The 22,090-nt window shown below is 42.1% G+C and overlaps 1 long non-coding RNA gene and 5 other non-coding genes across 6 annotated transcripts; 2 read left to right on the forward strand and 4 right to left on the reverse strand.

The window, feature by feature from the left end:
• Positions 1-4,704: 4,704 nt before the first annotated feature.
• On the reverse strand, positions 4,705-5,776 carry LOC115055354 (uncharacterized). Its single transcript, XR_003841679.1, has 4 exons — positions 5,689-5,776; positions 5,304-5,417; positions 4,972-5,113; positions 4,705-4,748 (listed from the first exon to the last, which is right to left on the reverse strand). It is a non-coding gene; the product is annotated as an uncharacterized LOC115055354 (long non-coding RNA).
• Positions 5,777-17,428: 11,652 nt separating this feature from the next.
• trnae-cuc (transfer RNA glutamic acid (anticodon CUC)) lies at positions 17,429-17,500 on the reverse strand. The gene has a single exon. It is a non-coding gene; the product is annotated as a tRNA-Glu (tRNA).
• A 180-nt stretch (positions 17,501-17,680) lies between these two features.
• Positions 17,681-17,754, forward strand: trnat-ugu (transfer RNA threonine (anticodon UGU)). Its single transcript has one exon. It is a non-coding gene; the product is annotated as a tRNA-Thr (tRNA).
• A 1,865-nt stretch (positions 17,755-19,619) lies between these two features.
• On the reverse strand, positions 19,620-19,701 carry trnas-gcu (transfer RNA serine (anticodon GCU)). Its single transcript has one exon. It is a non-coding gene; the product is annotated as a tRNA-Ser (tRNA).
• Positions 19,702-20,676: 975 nt separating this feature from the next.
• trnaa-agc (transfer RNA alanine (anticodon AGC)) lies at positions 20,677-20,749 on the reverse strand. Its single transcript has one exon. It is a non-coding gene; the product is annotated as a tRNA-Ala (tRNA).
• Positions 20,750-20,928: 179 nt separating this feature from the next.
• On the forward strand, positions 20,929-21,000 carry trnaq-cug (transfer RNA glutamine (anticodon CUG)). The gene has a single exon. It is a non-coding gene; the product is annotated as a tRNA-Gln (tRNA).
• Positions 21,001-22,090: the final 1,090 nt, after the last annotated feature.

Here is a 22,090-nt window from a genome sequence, read left to right on the forward strand (position 1 = left end):
AAGAATGTATATTTTTTAGCTCTGAGTCAGTGTGTCAGAATGTGTGCCTTAGTTTAGTATAATTGCTGTGTGATGTCTGTCTCCCCTTCCTCTGTCTTATGCCAATCAAAAGGTGCTCATGTCATTCCAGTCTTGTGTTTGTGTGCGTAATTCTTGCAGTCTGTAGAGTAACAATTACCCTGCCAAGTGCAAAGCAAGACACAGAGTTCTTCTTTAAATCAGTAATGTTCAACACACAACCATTTTTACTCATTTCTATATGTTTGGGTGGATAGTCATTTTAGAAAACATTGAAGTTTCTTTAGGTCATTTAAATGTGAAACAATGTTTGTGGTGACTTTTTAGATTCAAAGATGGTCTTTCAGCTCTTCAGTTTCTGACTGCACTGCAGCAACAGCCTACTTTGCTGGCCCCTGTCCTGTGCCACTCTGAAAAGCCACTCACTGGTCTGGAACTTGAGACTCTTCAAACCTGACCTCAGTCCATCAGGAAGTAACAGGAGACTTACAGAAAGTCAAACTTTGGGCTACTGGGCGGACTGTGTCTTTTATTGTGAAGGTTTGGAAATCACTTTTTTATTTTTTATGATTTGTTGAGAAAATACATTGCCAAGATGTAACTGAAGGTTTTTCTTTGCAGAAGGTCAGGCTGCTGTGTCTCTGGAGGATGTTTTGATGTTTGCAGCTGGGCTGACTTCACCTCCCCCGTCCGGATTGGAACCATCGCCAAGAATAGAGTTCCTGGATGACTCTCCATTCCCAGTTCCCAATACATGTTCAAACACACTGAAATTAGCACTCCTAGATTCACACACTGTGTTTAAGTCACACATGAACCTGTAACTGTAACTTGTAATTGGTAACTAGATCACCCCTCCAGACCAGACACCGAAAAGGTGTTTTTTTTTTTTTTTTTTTTTTCTCCACACAGTTAAGATTTTCACTGTTAAGTTTTAGACAAAACAAATTTCAAGAAGTTTTGTATTCCATACTTACAAAAATATAGGACTCATTACTTTGCTATAATTTTTATCAATTGATTTCAAACACAGCAAAAATGAAGCTGTGACACTTTGTGTTCAGACAGACTGCAGTGTTCCACCACTCCAAATCAGATTTCTTAGCTTGTCATTCACTTTTCTTTGTGATGTTTCCAAATGATTCTGGTACCTGTTCATCTGAAGAAATGAAACAATGGGAATGCAAATGTTATGTTTACAAACAATAAAAAAATTGCAAATATTTCCTTCTGATTGCATCTGTGATAGATTGGTTATGAGTCTTTCAGTCATGGCAATATTTGATTCAATTCTGTGTTACTTGTCTAATACCAAATCACAGCACAGTCATCTCATGGCTCTTGACGTGTATATTTAAAAATTAATTTAAAAAATAAATAAATAAATAAAATAGAAATAGGACAGAAACCCCAATGAACAAGCACTTGATAATGCAGGAAGGGAAAATTCCCTTTGTCACTGACTCACAGCTGAGCAGTTTCTTTCAGCTTCATGTACAGTTCTGTTGCAGACTCCCAGTTCTCTGGCTTCTGTAGTTGTTTGTGCTCCATAACAAAGTCAAAGTCCTCCTGCATGTTTGAGTCCCCACATGGAGCTATTGACAGGCTCGCCTCTGGAACAGCATCCAAATCAGCTGGTTCAATCTCAAATCCAGTCTGTGGAGCCAAATCTGTGTTCGATACAATAAATAGGATTTATATTATTTATTTACATTTAATCAATAAAATAGTAATAAAACAAACATGGAAATATCAATCTATCACCAATGTTACCTGTGTGGTCAGCAGTACAGTTCATTGGACATGACGCTGTTCTGGAAGTGTGAATCCTGTGACTGTTCCACAGTCTCACACACTCATCCAACATCACCATAGCAACATCTCAGAAGGCACTGATGCTCATGGCTCCCGTTGAAGTATCCAGCAAACAACTCCATCCAGAACTGAGACCTGTAGAAATGGATCGAATCGGAAGAAAATATATATTATTAGTAGAAGTGGAACTCCATCAAAAAATATTAAAGGCTTTGAAATGAACGCGTTAAAGTCACAGCCTCAATTATTATATATGTTTAGAGGAGTTCATCTGCGATAGAACATAAAGATAAAAATCAAATGAAAGGTACGTCATAATAAAATGACTTCATGAAGGCCACTTACCTTCCCCTTCTAAATATGGCCCACCAGGATTCAACACGCTGCTTATTCGTGGATGAGCCATACATGTGGCTGGACGGCCCAGAGCAGCAGTCATCATGATGGAGGCGTAGGGGAGACTGAATGGCAGCCATAATGCCATTCTCCGTGCCACAATCAGTCCTCAGTCTCATGAGAGGAGATTCTCAGCGATCACTGTTGGCTTCTTGTTATTTGTCGGTCCACATTGGAGCCACAGCACTTTAGGTGAAAAAATCCATCCATGCGTCCTGAGAGAGCCAGTTTATCAGAACCATCTGCATGCCACATACAGTTCGCTCCCATTGAGGAGCAGCTTCTTCTTAGAAACCTTCTGCGTGCTCTCTCATTCATCACATCATCTCTCTTCACTCGAAGATTGGACTTTTGTCTGAGTACCTGCCACATCGTCCGATAGCCAAACAGTTATCCAGGTCCACGAAGTTCCAACCTGATGGCGTTTGGAGAGGAATCATCCTTTTAAGAGTCCGCAGGCTGATGTTTGCACCGTGTAAACTTCACATCATGCTTCAGTAGATCAGGTGCTGCTACCTCCGGATCTGTATATAATGGGAGTGTTTTCCCTCTCTGAGCTTTTAAATCAGCTCCATGTGGCGCCATCAATCCATGTTTATCTGCTAAAATAACAAAGAGATATCATTCATTTCACACACACACACATATTGACTTCCATATTTTACAGATATATCCACACACGTACCTGGACCTGTTTCCTTTCGGCCCACAGTTCTTTTGACTTTGACTTTCTGTCCTCCATGAATTGTTTATATGATGTTCATGGTTGTTCTGCTGGAATGAACGGAGTTCCGTATAGAAACAGAAAGTTAGCAGCAGCTAAAACAATCAGCAACAATTGTGCATTTAGCATAACTGAAAGCCTAAAATAAATAAAAACTAGCAACGCATATTAACTAAACGCGTTGCTATTCCGTGAAGACAACGTTTGGCTGCAAAATGAAACGGTGCACTTTAATTCACTGCATGTCTGACAGCGGCTTCAGCTAGTTAGCGCGATGCTACACTTAGCTTGTTTAGCATTTCCGGCTGTTTATTAGATGTCTCCTGTGCGCGTGCTCCTTCCGTCTGGTCCGTTCATCAACGTTAAACATTCTACAGATCGTCCGCACGGAAAACACAACCGCGTAAATTAGCTCAAGGTGTTTCCACAAAACGGCCAAAACATCATTTACTCCATGCTGCCATAAACTTTTACTCCGCAAAGTTTTCCCGCCACACAAACCGATACAAACTTTTTGAGCTCACAGTCAATCTTCTTCTGGATCACTTCCGGTATTTGGTACATTCCCCTTCCGGAAGATTCTGTCGTTCGGAAATTTATTTCGAGACTTGTATAAGTGTTCTACCATTTGTAAATTTGTTTTCTAAAATGTACATTTGTTTTGTCCGTGGTAAAAGTGTTTTATGTAATATTGTTGAATAAAATGTAAAAATGTTTCCCAACATGTAAATTAGTTTGACGCTTTGTAAAATCTTTTCGCACTTTGTATTTTTGTTTTGTACTTATCGGCCACCGTACCATTCTGATGTCAAACTGATGGAACGAGTTAAAGAGGATTTTTCGACTCCTCTCCACTCCAGCTGTGAACATTCTGTCCAATACACATCCATCATAAAGTCAGAAACAGCAGAAATTAGTACGAGGTTTAAACTGTTTGATTTCAGAAAGTGGACAAGATTTTTAAAAGTTGAACACAAGTTTAATAGTTGAAGGTTTTGTGAACATTTTAAAGTTTGAATGGCGTCTTTAGTTGAAAGTATGCGGAAGGAGATCAAAGATGAAAAAGCATGAAGAGCGTTTGAAGATTTGTCCCATTCATTAAAAATGTAATAAATAAATAAACCTATTAAAAGTTAAATATAAAAAAAAAATGTAAAAGTGTAAAGGCTCAGTCTCAGCAGTCATGTCCTGAATTAGCTGAACATTTTGATATCAGTATGCTGTCGATGGCAGCCTGCTGTTGATCTGACTGAACAATAACTGGTCCTGTTTTGGACCTTTATTTTTCCTTTAAAAACGGCTCCCAACAGTAAACACACATTTTAACATATAAAAATGTTAGAAAATAAATCCCAGGGCCCAAAGTAGTGTGGGATCAGGCGGAGACCTCTGTTCTTAAATACTTAAGAAAAGAGACTTTAGAGCAAATCTTTGCATGTTAATATCCGTCCATCTTCAGAGTCTTTGTGTCTTTGGCTTCATCTTAATGAGAGCTCTCTGGAAACACATGGATCCAGCTGACAGAGAGCAGAAATCAGAAATGAGCTGGCTTCGCTTCCCTTTCTTCTCACTGAGTCGATCACATCTCTGGCTTTTTCCGCTCTGGATTTTGTTCTGGCTGACTGCATTTCTTCATCACTGATAACACCACGCTCAAGCAGTTTATCCAGAAGCTGGTTGAGAACAGTGTCAGACACTCTCTGAATGAATTCTGCCCGAACAGCATGCAGCCTTTCTTCTGCTTGGAAGTTGTCGTCAGCTGGGAGGCTGCTTCGACCAGTTCCCCTTTTTGGACCTAACATGAAACCAGATGAAAGACTGTTTAATAATCACCAATAACAACCAGCACTTTAAAACATTGTTGGGATCTTTGTTGAAACTTTGTCCAATTCAGACAGTGCAACAGCAATGACTGTGTACCTTTATTTCATGTCAAATGAAATTTTTTTGGCCTCAAACTTCATTTAGTGTGAGACACTTTTTCATATATTTTAAATAAAGGAAGATTAAATTTTTACTTGGCAGAAGGACTTTGCATTTCCACACTTCTGTTCCGTCTTCATCTTTGACCATCACAGTCAGTGTCTCTGTGTTTGGAGTCAGGAAAACCATAAATGTAGGAAAGAAATTTGGCCCATAATTTAAGTAAAACTCAGCAGACTGTGAAAGGAGAGACAAAACAGAGGAAGAAAATGTTTATCTACTAAATCTACTACTCGTTCTACGACAGTGATTCTACAGCAAAGTGACTAGATGAAATGATTTCAAACAGTGACACAGCTCTCAGAGGAATAGGAGGACAGTTTTATGGTTTTGATATCTGTTAGAAGTGTATGGAGGTTTGACTCACCTCAGGCTGTATTTCAAATTCCTCTGAAGCAGAGAGGACACTGTATCTTTGGTCAACTATCAGTTTGCAGGCAGAAGGGAGCGTGATGTGATCAGCCTTTTGTTGTTCAGAAACCTTCAGCAGCAAGACATAGTGTTAGCGCTGGAAGAGTAGACTCATTTTGAAAAACACACATAAAGATCCTGATCTAAAGCTCCATTCTGTACTGTTTGATTATTTGGACTCATTAAGCTGCTGTTTGTGACACATGCTGAACTGGCAGGCAGAAATTAACACCAGCAGAAGAGATTTAAAGGTTCACAGTTAAGATGTCAAGTTTCCAAGAGTCCCAGTATGAGAATGTTTGATGAAGTTTGATAGTTAAAGTCATTGTAACAAACTTTACCTCAGACAAAGGGAGGTTGCTTGGCAGGAGAAACACATCCAGTATTTGAATGCCTCTGTCCGGAGGTCGGAGGAACAGCAGAAGTTGGCCACAAACACGTTTCTTTCTGGTGAATAACCTCCTTAGCTTCTTTGGTGCAGCCCAGACGAGGCCAAAGGCAGAAAGATGAGAGACTTTGACAATCACATGAGTGTCTGTGATCTCCAGAGGTTTGAGGAAGCTCATTCCATCATCAGTGATGTGGACGACAGACAGCAGACCTTCAGAGGGCAGAGCTGGAAAACAGAGACACATTCTGTAAAATGATAGTGATGGTCTTATTCTATATCCAGGACAGGAAGAGCTGTGTGTCTTTGTGATGTTCAAGCCTTTGTTTGTTTCCCAAAATCCAAACTAGTCATCTTCTTGAACCATCTGGTTGATATCACACATCAGAAAACATTGCTATAGAAATATCTCATCCTTTGATCTATATCTGTGACCCTCACTATTTAAGAGCCACATTGGCAGAGCAAAGTCAAGGGGAGAGCCACACGGTTTTTATTTGGAACACCTGATATTTGAATTTTGATCCCGCTCTGGCGTCTTCATGTTGATTTTCGTTTGCTGCATCCTCAGACTCTTTATCCTCACAATTTGTTACAACGCTGTGTGTCTGTCCACCCATTTCTGCCTTTTTTAAAATTAGAAATCAATCAATTTTGTCCCAGCATCTCACGCTGGCTAGCGGAGCTACAGTGACGTCAATGTGACGCTGTTTTAAACAATGCAGATGTATGATGCAGATGTGTGGAGTGCAATTTTCACTGAATATTTATGTAGGACATTTGGAAAAAAAATATTGACTGTGTTACCATATTGTTATAGGTTATAGAAAATATTAAAATGATTAAATTCTTCAGAGTGCCTTAATAGGTTTGTTACTGTCAATGGACTGTGACTGTAGCACAAAGTCTGAATGGGAAGTCTGGCATCACAGCAGGGATGTTAGAACAGATAACAGCACTGTTGGCTTTTAATCATCTCTCTAAAAAGCACTAATCTTTATCTCACCATCTTCTGTCTCACAGTGTGGGAGGTGGAGCTCACAGACAGCGTCCTCAGGACAGTGGATATTGAACAGCGGCCCAGCAGCCATCTTGCCAGCTGATTGGAGGAGGCTTTCATCCCACTGGACAGTGTTGTAGAGGAGCTCTGCCTCCTGATCAACAACAAACACCAGTCCAGTTAAAGAACACTGGAACATACCTGGACCAGGACACCTGAACCTGCAGGACACAGAAGGTAGAATGAGCCGACACAAACACCATATAACTGTCTAAGAGGAGCACACTGAGCATGAAGGTGAAGAGGAGGAACCATCCATGAGACCACCAATACTGCAGAGATGGCATCAGCTGAATTACCTGTAGGACACTTTGGTAGATTCAGTTTTCAGTTCAGGTGTGAAGCTCTGTGGAGACTGTGGTCCAGAAAGAAACATCATCAGTTTGACTGGAAATAACCAACACACAGGTCAATCTGAACTGAAGCATTCACATTATGGGCATGCTAAAAGAACTCAAGGGAACAAACTGGACTTAAACTGTACGTGTCTCTGTCTTCACTCTTATTGTGATCTAACTCAGAAACTCCTTGTCCATCACAAAACATAAAAAATTTAAACAACAGTTTCAGTTTCTGTCCTTTTCTCCTTCTCTGCCCAAAGAGATTAAATCATTGCCAGCTACAGGAGATATTGGTTTAATATTTGTTCTCCCCTTCCTGCCATGTGCCAAGCCTCTAAATCAGTCTGGAGCATCAGGACAGATATTTGACCTCTCACCTTGTCCGGCTTTTTGTCCTCTGACACAATCATCTTTGTCTCTGCTGTGTTTGGACTCTGTTTGACATCAGAATCACCTGATGGGAGGAGAAGACACAGCAGATGGCAGAAATCAGTGTTCACATCCTCTGACTCAGATCTGATGATGGAGGAAACTGTAGAGTCCTGCAGCAGCAGCTCAAAACCTCCTGTCATCACGTTTCTCTCAGATGATCCTGGTTTTCTATTGGCTGTGTACCAATCTGAGTGGGCAGGTCCAAAAATCTGCTGACTGGACTCAGTCTGTAGCTGTCATTATTCAGTTTAAGTTACCAGCTGCAGCCACATGTTGTATTTATAGACTGACTGATAAACAGCTGCTGTGCTGCAGAAAGTGAAATTACAATCAATCTGGGATTAGCTCTGTGTGGATGAACAGATAAGATAACTCCATAGATCTAAATGATCCAGAAATATCCTACGTACAATAATCACCATGTTTACTGAAAGGATCCATGTTCATCTGTTATATATTACATGAAATTAAAAACCTCCACACATTAAAATAAATCTGAAATAATATGGTTCTGTAACTTTTACCTGAAATTAGCCTGAAACTTTAATGTATAAAATGATCAAGCAACATGTAGTATAATGTTATTAAAATATTGAAAGAAGTACAAACAAGCTCACAGTATTTAACTTAAATATGATCATGTGATCAGGCCCAGGTGGCCATGTGGTCCAGGTTCCCCAAAAGTCTGTTGTTGAAACGTAATGAATAAAGATCTTGATGAACAGAGCACAGTCAGTTTGGTGAACAGGACTCAGAGGTTCTATACTCACAGGTTTTCTCTGTAGAAGCTTTAATCACTCTGTCACTGAGCCTGTAGACACAAAAACAACCACAGTGAGACAGTGAGTGGAACATACTGAGGTTCTGTCAGAGTTAGTTTATTAAAAACAGACGGTGATAATCCAACATCAGTCTCATCAGATAAATATCAACTAATCCTATATAAATTAATCTGATTAGTCTGAATATTATTAACCTCCTGGTGTCCACATATGAGGCCATTATACTTCCACTTAGTGCTGGCAGAAGAGTATAATACATTTCATAATACGTTAGATTCATACGACCAACACACCCGAAAGAGAAATTAAAAATGCATTCCATGCAAGAGTTATTGTCTTAGGAGGTTAAGTAATGTTGTCTTTTTTCTTAAAATAGATAGGTGTCCTGTGGTTCACTTTAATATTACTAATTATTATTAACATTCTGGTAACCAATAATTGAGAACCAATCAATGCTGAGCAGGAATCATCATGGAAAGCAGCTCTGCAGCAGGCTGGGTTTAAAGGTTCTGTAGTGTCGGGGTTATCATGCTTGCCTCACACGCTAAACTTCCTTGGTTCGAAATGGGGCAGGAACACCTGTTGTTTGGCAGCAGTGGCTCAGTGTGTTGGGGCTTGTTTCAATCCCCAGCCTGGACAACAAAATGTGGAGTGTGGACTGACGGCACTGTCGAGGTGGCCTTGATGAAAGAATCTGAATAACCACTCCAGGTGCATTAAGCAATGGCAGCACCTTCCCTCTGAAACCTTTTTGCATGTTTGCATATTTGGGTGTGTGTGGTTGTCTGGGGGCCTGTATATATACACACATCTCAGAGTCTAAATGTAATTTCATTGTGTGTGCATTGACTTCAGGGTGCGTACAATGACAATAAAATGTTTCTTCTTCTAAGGTTGAGATCAAAACATTTAGACAAGCTGCCTCTGAACCAATTGGATCCCTGAAAAAGTATTTTTGAGAGGAGTTGTATTGATAGACATCAAACTTCCATCCTTCTTTTTCTACACATTCACCAAGTTAAGACAGAGATCAGCTTACTTACATTCATCTGACTTTAGTTGGTTCCTGATTACTGATATCTGATTAGCTGACTAGTTTTTCTTTCTTTCCATCCAATCCTGAAGTCAGTTTCTTTTATCCTCTCAAAGTTTCACTGGAGAGTTAGAACACTGAAACACTGAGTCTTTGCGCTGACAGTTAAGTTACGACAAGACTGCTGAAAGGTTTGGACTCTCCATAAGATCAGACAGATCCAAAAGTCAAAAACAAACAGTGAAAAGATTTAAGAACAAAATGAAACAACACTCGAAAGAACCCGAACTGATGAAAAACTGTCATCATTGTGAATATAAAGTGGGTGAAACTTAAATCTAATTTTCAAATGTAAAAATCAGTTTTCAAAAGTTATTTTCAACCATTCAACAGTCCCACAGGGTTTGGTATTTGGACCGATCCTCTTCGCTCTTTATCTGCTTTCTTTAGGCAACATTATCAGGATACACAGCATGAATTTCCACCGTTATGCAGACGACACTCAGCGGTATTTATCAGTCAAGCCAAATTAAGTTGGTCAGATGTTTAGACTGCAAACATGTCTTGAAGACATAAAAGTCTGGATGACCCAACATTTTTACTTTGAAATTCAGAAAATACAGAAGTTATTATACTCGGCCATAAGCACCTTAGAGAAACACTGTCTAATCATCTGAACAGCATTAGTTTGGCTTCCAGCTCCACTGTAAGAAACCTTGGAATAATGTTTGACCAGGACATTTTGTTTGTCTCTCATAAAAAAAAGTCAGGAAAGCAGCTTTCTTCCACCTGAGAAACATTAGGAAAATCAGAAACATCCTTTCTCAGGGTGATGCAGAAAAACTAGTCCATGCATTTGTAACTTCTAGGCTGGACTACTGTAACTCATTACTATCTGGATGTCCAAACAAATCTCTAAAAGGCCTTCAGTTAATTCAGAACGCTGCTGCACGAATGTTAACAGGAACTAGGAGAAGAGATCCCATCTCTCCTGTGTTAGCTGCTCTTCATTGGCTGCCAGTAAAATACAGAGTAGAATTCAAAATCCTTCTTTTAACGTATAAAGCTCTTAATGGCCAAGCTCCATCATTTCTCAGAGAGCTCATAGTTCCTTACTGTCCTAGCAGGCCACTCCGCTCTCTAGATGGAGGTTTACTTGTGGTTCCTAGAGTCTCCAAGAGTAAATCTGGAGGCAGATCTTTCATTTCTTAGATCAAATCAAATCAAATCAAATCAGATTTATTTGGATAGCGCCAAATCATAACAAAGTTACATCAAGGCACTTTACATATAGAGCAGGTCTAGACCAAGCTCTTAAAAATTTATTTAAAGAGACCCAACAAATCCCCCGATGAGCAAGCACTTGGCAACAGTGGCAAGGAAGAACTTCCTTTAAGAGGCAGAAACCTCGAGCAGAACCAGGCTCAGGGGGGGCGGCCATCTGCCTCGACCGGTTGGGTTGAGAGTGGGAGAGAGAGAGAGAGAGAGAGAGAGGGAGAGAGTGAGACAGGCATTGTCCTCATCCTGCAGGTGGTGAATCATCGCTACCTCACGTTCCTGCAACGCCTGCTGCTCCCATATTTCTATGAACTTCATACAGCATCATATGTTCCTGCCTACACCTTTGTTGAATATCCTCTCTCTCTCCCTGAATCCACAGTGGAGATAAAGAGCTGACTCATGAAGGTTCATCACTCCATTTAAACTGAGAGACTCAGACAGACAGACGGACGGATGGACAGACAGACAGACAGACAGACAGACAGACAGGATTCTGGTCTGCAGAAAGACCACATGGTGACAGTGTGATGAAAGAAGATCAGTGATGTGCAGCTTTCAGTCAGACTGATCTCAGAGCTGTGACAGATGAACCTGATCAGAGAACAAACAGTCTCAGCTCAGATCTGACAGTTTGATGGACGAGGACCAGAATCTGAACATCTCTGAGTTCTTCAGCTGGAATCTGCTTCATTTGATGGTCACATGATCACAACAGTCCTCTGACTGATCTGATTGGCTGACTGTTTTCTCTCTGTCTTTCTGTCTAATTCTGAAATCTGTTTCTGTTCTCCTCTCACAGCTTCACTGAGGAGTTTGAAGGTTCACAGGAAACACTGAGCCTTTGCTCTGAAACTGGATTTAAACAATATTACTGAAAGGAACATGAACTGAGTCCAACTGTACTGACCTCAGAGTCTCCAGTCTGAAGTCTGGACTCTTCACAAGATCAGACAGATCCTTCAGTCCTGAATCCTGCAGGTAGTTCCAATTCAGGTCCAGTTTTCTGAGATGGGAGGGGTTGGACTTCAGAGCTGAGACCAGAGAAGAACAGCTGATCTCTGACAGACTGCAGTCCTTCAACCTGAGTAAAGAATAAAAGATGTGACAATTCCCAAATCTGTAGTTAAACATTTCTCTGCCACAGCAACTGGACTAAACCAGAGAAGAAGAAAACAGACGTCAGCATGAAGATCCTCAGTGAGGATCAGTATAATATCAGCCTGATGTCTGCAGGTCAGAGTCACCACAACTGTAACATCATATTAATCTGAGAGCAGAAATAAAACATGAGTCTGACCTCAGAGTCTCCAGTCTACAGTGAGGACTCTTCAGAAAACCACACAGATCCTTCAGTCCTGAATCCTGCAGGTAGTTCACACTCAGGTCCAGTTCTCTGAGATGGGAGGGGTTGGACTTCAGAGCTGAGACCAGAGAAGAACAGCTGATCTCTGACAAACTGCAGTTCTCCAACCTGAGTAAAGAATAAAAGATGTGACTTTAGGAGACAAAGTTCCTGCTTGAAAGCGTTCAATGTTTCATCATCTGTTCAGAGCTGAAGGTTTAGAAAGTCGAAGTTTAGAAAATGAAAGTCAGATAAAAATCAGTTTTTTAAAGATATTTTCACTGGGTTCTTGCACCATTTTAAGAGTAAAATTTAATGGTTTTTCAGACCTCAACGATTAAAATTAAAGAATTCTTTTTTTTTTTTTTTTTAAACATACAATTAAAACTTGGCCCTACAGTGGCTAGCTGCTGCCACATACCGCTGGTGTTTTTCTCCTTTCATATGCGATTCAACAGCTTTGACCCCATGGTCCCGCACATTTTTGCATAATTTGCACATTGCCACATTGTTGTTTCAGCCTGCACCAAACACCTCCAAAATGCATTCTTTTCCATCCATTTGTCGTTAAAATTGTACTTCCCCATCTTTGCATGTTGAAACGCTCACTTTGACAACCACTGCGTGTAACGGTGGTATGCAGCCCAAGTGTGCTTCCACATTGACATTAAACGCACTACCTGGAATTTTAATACCTACAGCAACTTTATGGTTACTTTAAGACAATTTAAGGCCTTAATTACTTGGCTTTTGATTTAAGACATTTTAAGACCTTTTAAGAACCCTCGGGAACCCAGTTTTCCACCATTTCGCAGTTTAAATGTGAATACCTGAAGAGGATTTTCCCTCATAAATATAAACCTGTCTGCAGGTCAGAGTCACCACAACTGTAACATCATATTAATCTGAGAGCAGAAATAAAACATGAGTCTGACCTCAGAGTCTCCAGTCTGCAGTGAGGACTCTTCAGAAAACCACACAGATCCTTCAGTCCTGAATCCTTCAGGTTGTTCCAACTCAGGTCCAGTTCTCTGAGATGGGAGGGGTTGGACTTCAGAGCTGAGACCAGAGAAGAACAGCTGATCTCTGACAAACTGCAGCTCTCCAACCTGAGTGAAGAATAAAAGATGTGACTTTAGGAGACAAAGTTCCTGCTTGAAAGTGTTCAGTGTTTCATCATCTGTTCAGAGCTGAAGGTTTAGAAAGTAGAAGTTTAGAAAATGAAAGTCAAACAGCTGAACCAACAGGAAGCAGCTTCACAACAGTCAAACAGCTCTCATTAATATTAATGACAACATGCTGCTGCTCCCATAAAGACGTAGTGACTCCACCTCTTAAACTCTACCAGCTCCACCTGTGGCTCCATCTGTACAAACTTAGGTTTATCAAAGATTCTACTAAACATCATCAAGTTTTCAAAGACAACAAACATGTCAGACTGAACTCTGGAGAAAAGTCAACACGTGGGTCACAACATCTGGAACATCTTCACTTCAATCAGCGGTGACCACGTTTAACAAACATGCTGAGTTTGATCTGAATCGCTCAGTCTGCTTTAGTCACATGAGTTTATAGTTGTGTTGGAACAAGAAAACACTGAATATATATTTGTTCATGACAGTGTGGTGTTGAAGGAAATTTTGGGAAAAAGCTGTGAGCAACACTATGCTGAATACTGAAGAAATCACATCATACATATAATATTGTAACAGACACTGAAGAGCACAAAATTACCATTTATATTACTAAAACAGCACAAACTACTATGTTAACCACAAAAAGCAAATATAAATGGGTTGCACTGTGATATATCTGAGGAAACAGAAATCATACACCCACTCAGAGAGGAAGCAGTGAGGCGACAGGTGTCAGAGGATTTATGTGTGAGATAAGAGAGTCGCATGAACATAGATGTGAAGACCCGGGGAGGAGAAGAATTGGTGTGGCGGAAACAGAGCTAAAGGGTGGTGTGGCAGCCCTCTAGCAATGATATGTAAGGCCTTGACAAAATGCTGAGGTAGCATCAAAGTCAGAAAAGGGGAATTCCCATTGGTAGAGATACGAATGAGGACAGGTGGCTTGGAGACGAGGGAGAAGCGTAGGTAGTAGGTTGAAGCTTCAAGAACCATATGTATAGGGAGGAACAAAGATTCATTCCTCAGTGTGTTTGGAGTACGCTCCCGGTGTGCTGTCAGATCCCGGGGTCTGTCCCCAGGGTCCAAACCACTCACGCTGTTTGTTCAAAATACTTGCTGTGCTTTCAATACAACTGCAACCTCAACAGACTCTGAGATTGTTTTTCCTGAAACTTTGGAAGAATGTAACAGCTGATTTGGAAGATTGGAAAACCATATCAGCACAGCGGGAGGTGAAACAGTGCCTGAAAGAGGCAAAAAACAACTACAGGAGGAAAGTTGAACACAAACTGAGTGAAAGTCGCATGAGGGAGGTCTGGGATGGTGTTAATACCATCACAGGCCACAGGGTAAAGACTGTGACAGCAAGAGGGTCAGTGGAGGAGGCAAACAGACTTAATAACTTTTTTAACCGGTTTGACCAGCCCACGACCCTCCCACCCTCACTGCAGCCCCCTCCTCCTCCTCCCCTCCCCCCAGTGCACCTTCTCCACAACAACAATGCTGTCCCCTTCTCCCCCCTCCCCTCCCCACATCCTTCTCCCTGCATAACTGCAGACCAGGTCAGGGGAGAACTGAGGAAGCTTCACCCCAGGAAAGCGGCAGGTCCTGACAAGGTGTCCCCCCGGCTGCTTAAGACCTGCGCTGCTGAACTAGGGGAGCCACTCCAGCATGTTTTCAACCTTAGCTTACAGCTAGGGAAAGTGCCCACTTTATGGAAAACATCGTGCATCGTTCCAGTTCCTAAAAAGAACCGGCCCAGCGAGCTGAACGACTTCCGACCAGTGGCACTCACATCACAGCTGATGAAGACACTGGAGCGGCTCTTCCTCAACCTCCTCAGGCCCCAAGTGCAACATGCCCAGGACCCCCTACAGTTTGCCTATCGGGCAGGTGTTGGTGTGGAGGATGCCATCCTGTATCTTCTGCATCGCGCCCACTCGCACCTGGATAAGGGAGGCGGCACGGTGAGGATCCTTTTTCTGGATTTCTCAAGTGCCTTTAATACCATCCAGCCCCTTATGCTTCAGGACAAACTGCTGAGGATGCAAGTGGACCCCTGCTTGGTGTCCTGGATCTCCAACTACCTCACCGACAGACCGCAGTATGTCAGGCTGACGGACACCACGTCTGACACTGTGGTCAGCAGTACAGGAGCACCGCAGGGGACAGTGCTGGCCCCCCTTCTCTTCACCCTATACACCTCAGACTTCTGCTACAGCTCGGAGCTGTGTCACATCCAGAAGTTTGCAGATGACACAGTTATCATGGGGTGTATTAGGGATGATAGAGAAGAAGAGTACAGGAGTCTGGTGAATGACTTTGTTGTCTGGAGCCAAAGGAACCACCTGCACCTCAACACCTCAAAGACTAAAGAGCTAGTCATGGACTTTGGGAAGTCCAGACCGTGTCCACGTCCAGTGCTGGTCAGGGGTGATGAGGTGGAGGTTGTAGGTAACTACAAATACCTTGGGGTTTGGCTGGATAACAAGCTGGACTGGTCATGTAACTCAGAACACCTGTACAAGAGGGGCCAGTGTAGACTGTACTTCCTGAGGAGACTGCGATCTTTTAACATCTGCAGGAAACTGCTGCAGATGTTTTACCAGTCTGTGGTTGCCAGTGCCCTCTTCTATGCTGTGGTGTGTTGGGGTGGCAGTACATCCACAAAGCACTCAAACAGGTTGGACAAGCTGATCAGGCGAGCTAGCTCTGTGGTTGGCACAAAGCTGGACTCTCTGGTGACAGTTGCAGAGAGGAGATCCAGAAACAAACTGCTGGCTATTATGGACAACGCCAGTCACCCTCTGCAGCCTGTCATCAGTGCACAGAAAAGCCTGTTGAGTGACAGACTGCTTCTCCCCAGGTGCAGAACCAACAGATTCAAAGACTCCTTTGTCCCCCGAGCAATAAAACTGTATAACTCTGCACTAGGTGGGAGGGGGAGGAGTAGCAGGAAGAAAGAGGGATTGGAGAAGATGGGACACTAAAAAAAACTGAATATTTATGGTTGTACATTTGTTGTTTATATATTTCAAACTGTGTGCTTTCTTTTACTGTTCTTGTCGGTGCTGTACCTGCTGGAACAACAATTTCCCTGACGGAGACCTCCCAAGGGATTAATAAAGTCTATCTTATCTTATCTTATCTTATCTTATGTATGTTTATACTGAAACTCTGACAGCTCTCCTCCATCTCACTCTTTTACTTTCTCTGGGTTCCAGGCCTCGTAGGCAGCGTTTCAGTCTCATAATCTGACCAACGATCCATGTTGGTCCATGACGTTAACGTGTGTTAAAATCAGAGAGAATTTACACTCATTCAACTCAAATCCAGGAACATCCCAAACATGACTATTAGTCCTGTCTGAGAGTTTCCTCCACTGACAGCAAACATACTGTATATCCATACTGATCACTGTGATCAGGTTTGAATCATCTCTGTGAGAATCCCACATGAAGCTGTCAGTCCTGCTGGATAGGAAGTAAGCTACAGGAAAGTAGATCCCTCGAACTGGTTCAAACCTGAACCTTCTACTGCTGGATGTGCTCCTGTGATGTGCGTTAGCAGAAGCGTGGGACAACCAGTTCTTATATGACAGTAACCTGCAGCATGATGCTGAGGTTGTGAGTTCAAGCCTCAGCTAGAGCAGCTGGTTGAGCTGTTTGAAGAAAGGTGGTATTTTCTTACAGTGCAAAAATTCTTTCTTTTTTTGTGGATGATGTCACAGTACTCACAGAATGAAACTCCTCCTTTGAAGCTGCTTTGAAGAATTTCCAAAATCACATGTGATTCAGATGTAAACACAAAGGCTGCCTCACTGTCACCATTCAGAACAGAACCGATTTTTTTCATCGGCCTCATCCAGCACAGTGATGACTCTGCCTACAGACAGCAGGTGGACAGACTGGTTGTCTGGTGTGGTCAGAACCACCTGGAGCTAAATCTGAAGACAGTGGTTTTCAGGACACTTGTTATTTTAATCAAATTATGTACTAGACCGTAACTTCATTGTGAAGTTTTGACGTGAGTTAAAAAAAGAGGCCAAAACATTAGAGAACTTAATTCTCTGTTTGTTTTTCCACAGAGGAAGTGAAGTCACACACCACATGATGTTTCTCTTTCCTGCTCCTCGTTAATATAGTGGACAGTATCTCTGCCTGTCACACAGAAGACTTCAAACCTTCAAACTACTGATGCACCGATATGAAATTTTTCCCCGATACCGTTATCAATATCTGTTAAAAGATATTTTTCAATCACCTGTATTTTTCAGTAAAAACACTTTCCCTGACCGGGAATCGAACCCGGGCCGCGGCGGTGAGAGCACTGAATCCTAGCTACTAGACCATCAGGGAGTGTGTGGATATTAAATGTTGTAGTGTGTGAGATTTTTGATGACTGAAAATTTCTCCCCCTCAGAACATTTTAAATGCATTTTAATTTTGTGTTCAGCAGAAGGAAATTTGGTGACCACTTTTCACAGGTGACAAAAATTGTTAAGAATCATAACTCTGCATATACATGTACTTCAGAGTGGTGCTGTGGCTTAGCTGGTCAAAGCACCTGTCTTGTAAACAGGAGATCCTGGGTTCAAATCCCAGCGGTGCCTTGCGCCTAATGTTAGATGTTAACATATAACACACATCAACATGTAGAAATGTTGCTCCGCCATCCTTGGAAAATGGAAACAACCTGTATTTGTCCACGCTACACGTGTGCGATGTAATCACGCAGTCTTTGTGTGTTGTGGACTCACTTTGATGGGCAAATATGTACCGACAAGGATGGGATTCTAACCCACGCGTGCAGAGCACAATGGATTAGCAGTCCATCGCCTTAACCACTCGGCCACCTCATGACGAGGAGGCTGAGTGATTAAGGCGATGGACTGCTAATCCGTTGTGCTCTGCACGCGTGGGTTCGAATCGCGAATTGCGTTAGTCTTTCCATGTTGCAACAACAACATACATACAAACATAAATGTTACTGAGTGTTATTTTCCCATTTGTTTTTACTTCTTCTACGATACAGATACAGACGGTTTCAGAGAACAACTGCAGAGATGACCCTTTCAAACCCACGCCTCCAGAGGAGACTGCGACCTGAACACAGCGCCTTGGACCGCTCGGCCATCCTGACTGTTTTTGTCAACCAGTGGACCATCCAACTGGTGGTCATTGGATAGACTGCAGGTGGAAGTCTCAGTACTTTTTAACCTGCTCATAACCAGGCAGTGTTCTGCTGGGTAAGTTTGCTCTACCGACTGAGCTAGCCAGGCTGCTAAAGCTGCAAAAAATTATCCTAAAAATTCCCAAAAAATACAGACTGTTCATTTTTATCATTATGCTGCGTTTCAACTCCTTGATACTTTGAGCTGCAGAAAGAACAAGAGCAGTTGCACCATACAAACATTTCAAAATAAAAGCCAATTTAGATGATTTTATTTGTATCTTTAGTTCAGATGTAGCAAAGCGCAACAATGCTGTCAATAAGGATCTTTCCCATTTGGGTTACTTGAAGTGATGGTGGCCACTGATGCAACACTCCGTAGCAGCACCACTCTGATGTACAGGGATGTATTTTGGATCTGAAAATATCCCCAACGTATGTGGCTGACCATCGTGACTCTTACCAAAGTTTCTTTCAAAGGAGATGCTGATTCTGTGATGTCACAAAGGTTCTAATGACATCAAAGGAATGAAAGACTCCTCCCACTTTTTTGTCATGACCTCCCCAGCCCACATGGCTCGTTGGTCTAGGAGTATGCTTCTCGGTTGGGGTGCAAGAGGTCCCAGGTTCAAATCCCGCACGAGCCCATCTGTTGCCTTTCAGTCAATAGGGGTGCCAACTGTTATACTATGGAGCTGTGTGAGGTTTGCTGTCTGGTTGTGAGTTGCAGTATCTTGGCAACTGAAGCAAGAGCAATGGTTTTGTAGCTCATGCTGTGCTGAGGAGAAGGGATATTGGTGATTGGTGGTATTGGTTAGTTATTAGTTGTTGATGTTGCTATGATATGAAAGAGAGAACAAGAGCAGTTGCACCATGGAAGCATTTCAAGAAGAAAGCACATTTTGATTATTTTATTTGTATCTTCAGCTCAATCCCCACTTTGGAAACTCAAAGTGATGGTAGCTGCTAAACTTAAGATCATACCACAGCTTGGCCCCCTGCCATGCTGGATGTTCTGTTCACCATCCACTTCTCCAAAGTCCCACAATGAAGCTAAAAATTCACATCTCTCACACTGTTATCATGACAAGAGAAAGAGGGGTGACAGAATTTTTGTAGTTTGTCCTGTATTTGGGGAAGAAAATTTCATGAAGCATTTCATGCTTCTAAGATATTGCAACAGGTAAAACACCAATCTATCTAATGACGCCTCTTGGACGAGAGGTCAAACGTCTTCAAAAATCTAGGATAATTCCACCTGGAACAGCAGGCAGCAACATGGAGAGACAAAAACAAGCTGAACACCGACGAGAATGGGATTCGAACCCACGCGTGCAGAGCACAATGGATTAGCAGTCCATCGCCTTAACCACTCGGCCACCTCGTCATGGCGCCACCAAGATGGTAATGAAATATGCCAAACGTGAAAATTTAGAATGTGATGACATAACATGATGTTCTATCTGTCACCAACTTTACTGGTCCATGATTATGATGCATATACTCATCTTTATTTGCACATGCACAGTGTGATTATATATATTTTTATCTTGGCAGGTGACTGATTGTCTTCTAGTTTGTTCGCTGTGAAAGTATCTCCAGGAGTAAAATGATTAAATCTGGGTCTGGGTCTAAGACCAGGCTGCTCGTTCTCCTTCAACAGTTTGATCTGAGGAAAAGTCACTTCCTCTTTTCAGGAATCAACTTCTACCATCTGTCCACTAGATGGAGATAACTGAGCATCAACGTAAAAATCCTCCGGTCTTCCATGTGTGAACTATAATACCAGTGAATTAAACAAAGATCGTCCCTGGGTGGGCTCGAAACACCATCCTTTCAGTTAACAGCCCAACACGCTGACCGATTGCGCCACAGAGACATGATGACCAGTTCCTCTTACAGCCTGCTGTAAGAGGAACTGGTCCCACAATAAGAAGATCGTTGGTTTGAATCTCAAACTGTCAGCCGTTTTTCTGATTGATATGAGACAGTTTATTTTATGCGAAAGAAAATCCTTTGTTATTTGTCACAGTGGACTTGGCTCATCATGTTTTGCTGACTAACTGGTATTGGAGTTGTGTAATTAAAACAGAAAGATCTGACAACAGCTTTGAAAGCGGATACAGTCCGTCCAGATAAACTTTGAATTTGTTGCACTTCCATAGCCATATCTGAGGCTCTAACTCAGACAGCTACAGTTATTCCTTTCTACATAAATGCTTCTCTTTGGGATTGTCCTGCTCAGAAATTCAGTAAAAATTATGATGATTTACACAATAACACAATAACAGTCTTGCTTCTGTTTACCAAAAGCCTCCAAAGTCCACCCTGTATGCTGTATCTCCAAAAAGCTAAAGTCTTGTGGAGAATGTGGGCATCGATCCCACTACCTCTCACATGCTAAGCGAGCGCTCTACCATTTGAGCTAATTCCCCTGTATGTATGCTAGTACACATTTTAATTTCTGGTGATGACATCACCCAGCCCCAGATACATATACATATACTGATCTTTATTTGCACGTTCATGAGTGTAACTCTTGACTAGGCTTCTTCAAGTCCTTCTTGAATGATCTCGAAATTTGTTTGTTTGTATAATGAGCATATGTCTTCATGGTTCCATGGTGTAATGGTTAGCACTCTGGACTCTGAATCCAGCGATCCGAGTTCAAATCTCGGTGGAACCTAAATCTTACCAGTGAAACACTAAAATTCCTCTCCACTGTAAAGTCCACTCTACAGCTTCTAATCAGGCAGTCATTGTGCTGCGTTCAGGTCGCAGTCTCCCCAGGAGGTGTGGGTTCAAATCTCACTTCTGACAGAAGCTGCTTTTCTTTCCTCTGATGCCAAAAACCAGCGGCCTTTACATCTTCAGTCTAACACTCTCCCAAGTGAGCTGCGCACGCTAGCATGTTAGCACAGCAGAATTAGCTCAATGGGCAGGCTGCTGGCTTAGTATGTATTAGTATCAATAAGTCTTGTCTTGTAAACAGGACATGTTGCATTCAAACCCCAGCAGTGCTTTGCTCTCAGTGGAGTTCCTGCTCATCACTTCCTGTATTCCAGCTTTTGCTTGCAGTTTGTGGACAAGACAAAGTGGTTGTTGCTGTGTTGAGCAGATGGAAATGTGGTGACCGCTTTTCACAGGAGACAAACTTTGGGAAGATATTGGCAATATAACACCCGGGACCTCTCACACCCGAAGCGAGAATCATACCCCTAGACCAACGAGCCATTAGCTGCAATGACTTAAAGGTCCTGGATCTGAGGGAGCCACAGGGAGCACACAGGCTTTAGTGTTTTAAGTCCTAACTCCTTTATTATGAAACAGTCAAATTCCCATTTTATGTGCCTTTTCAACATTGCATAGTGCATGAATGAGTGCAACATTGAATTGTTTAATTAAATCTAAAACTGATGTTAGACTGAAGATCTAAAGGTCCCTGGTTTGATCCCGGGTTTCAGCATCAGAGGTGGACCTTGTTTTGACCTACATTTCCAATATTCTGCCTCGTCTTTCAACCACACCACAACCAGATGAAATATTGTGAGGTTGAATGCTGCACGCTGACTGGTTGTGTGTCCAAATGGCTTCAAAGACATCTTTCTGCCATTCACTCCTCCAAAACTTTGGACACAGCTTTGAGCTTTCTCACAGGTGACACAGGTGTCATTATTTCAGTGAAGATGTATGTGATATGTTACAAACAGTTTCGACTAACAGTTAGTTGAGGAATCAGTTGAATGAGGACAGATGTGACTTAAAGCACAACAAAG

The sequence above is a fragment of the Echeneis naucrates genome, chromosome 2 (genome assembly GCF_900963305.1).
Source record: "Echeneis naucrates chromosome 2, fEcheNa1.1, whole genome shotgun sequence".
Classification (NCBI taxonomy): Eukaryota; Metazoa; Chordata; class Actinopteri; order Carangiformes; family Echeneidae; genus Echeneis; species Echeneis naucrates.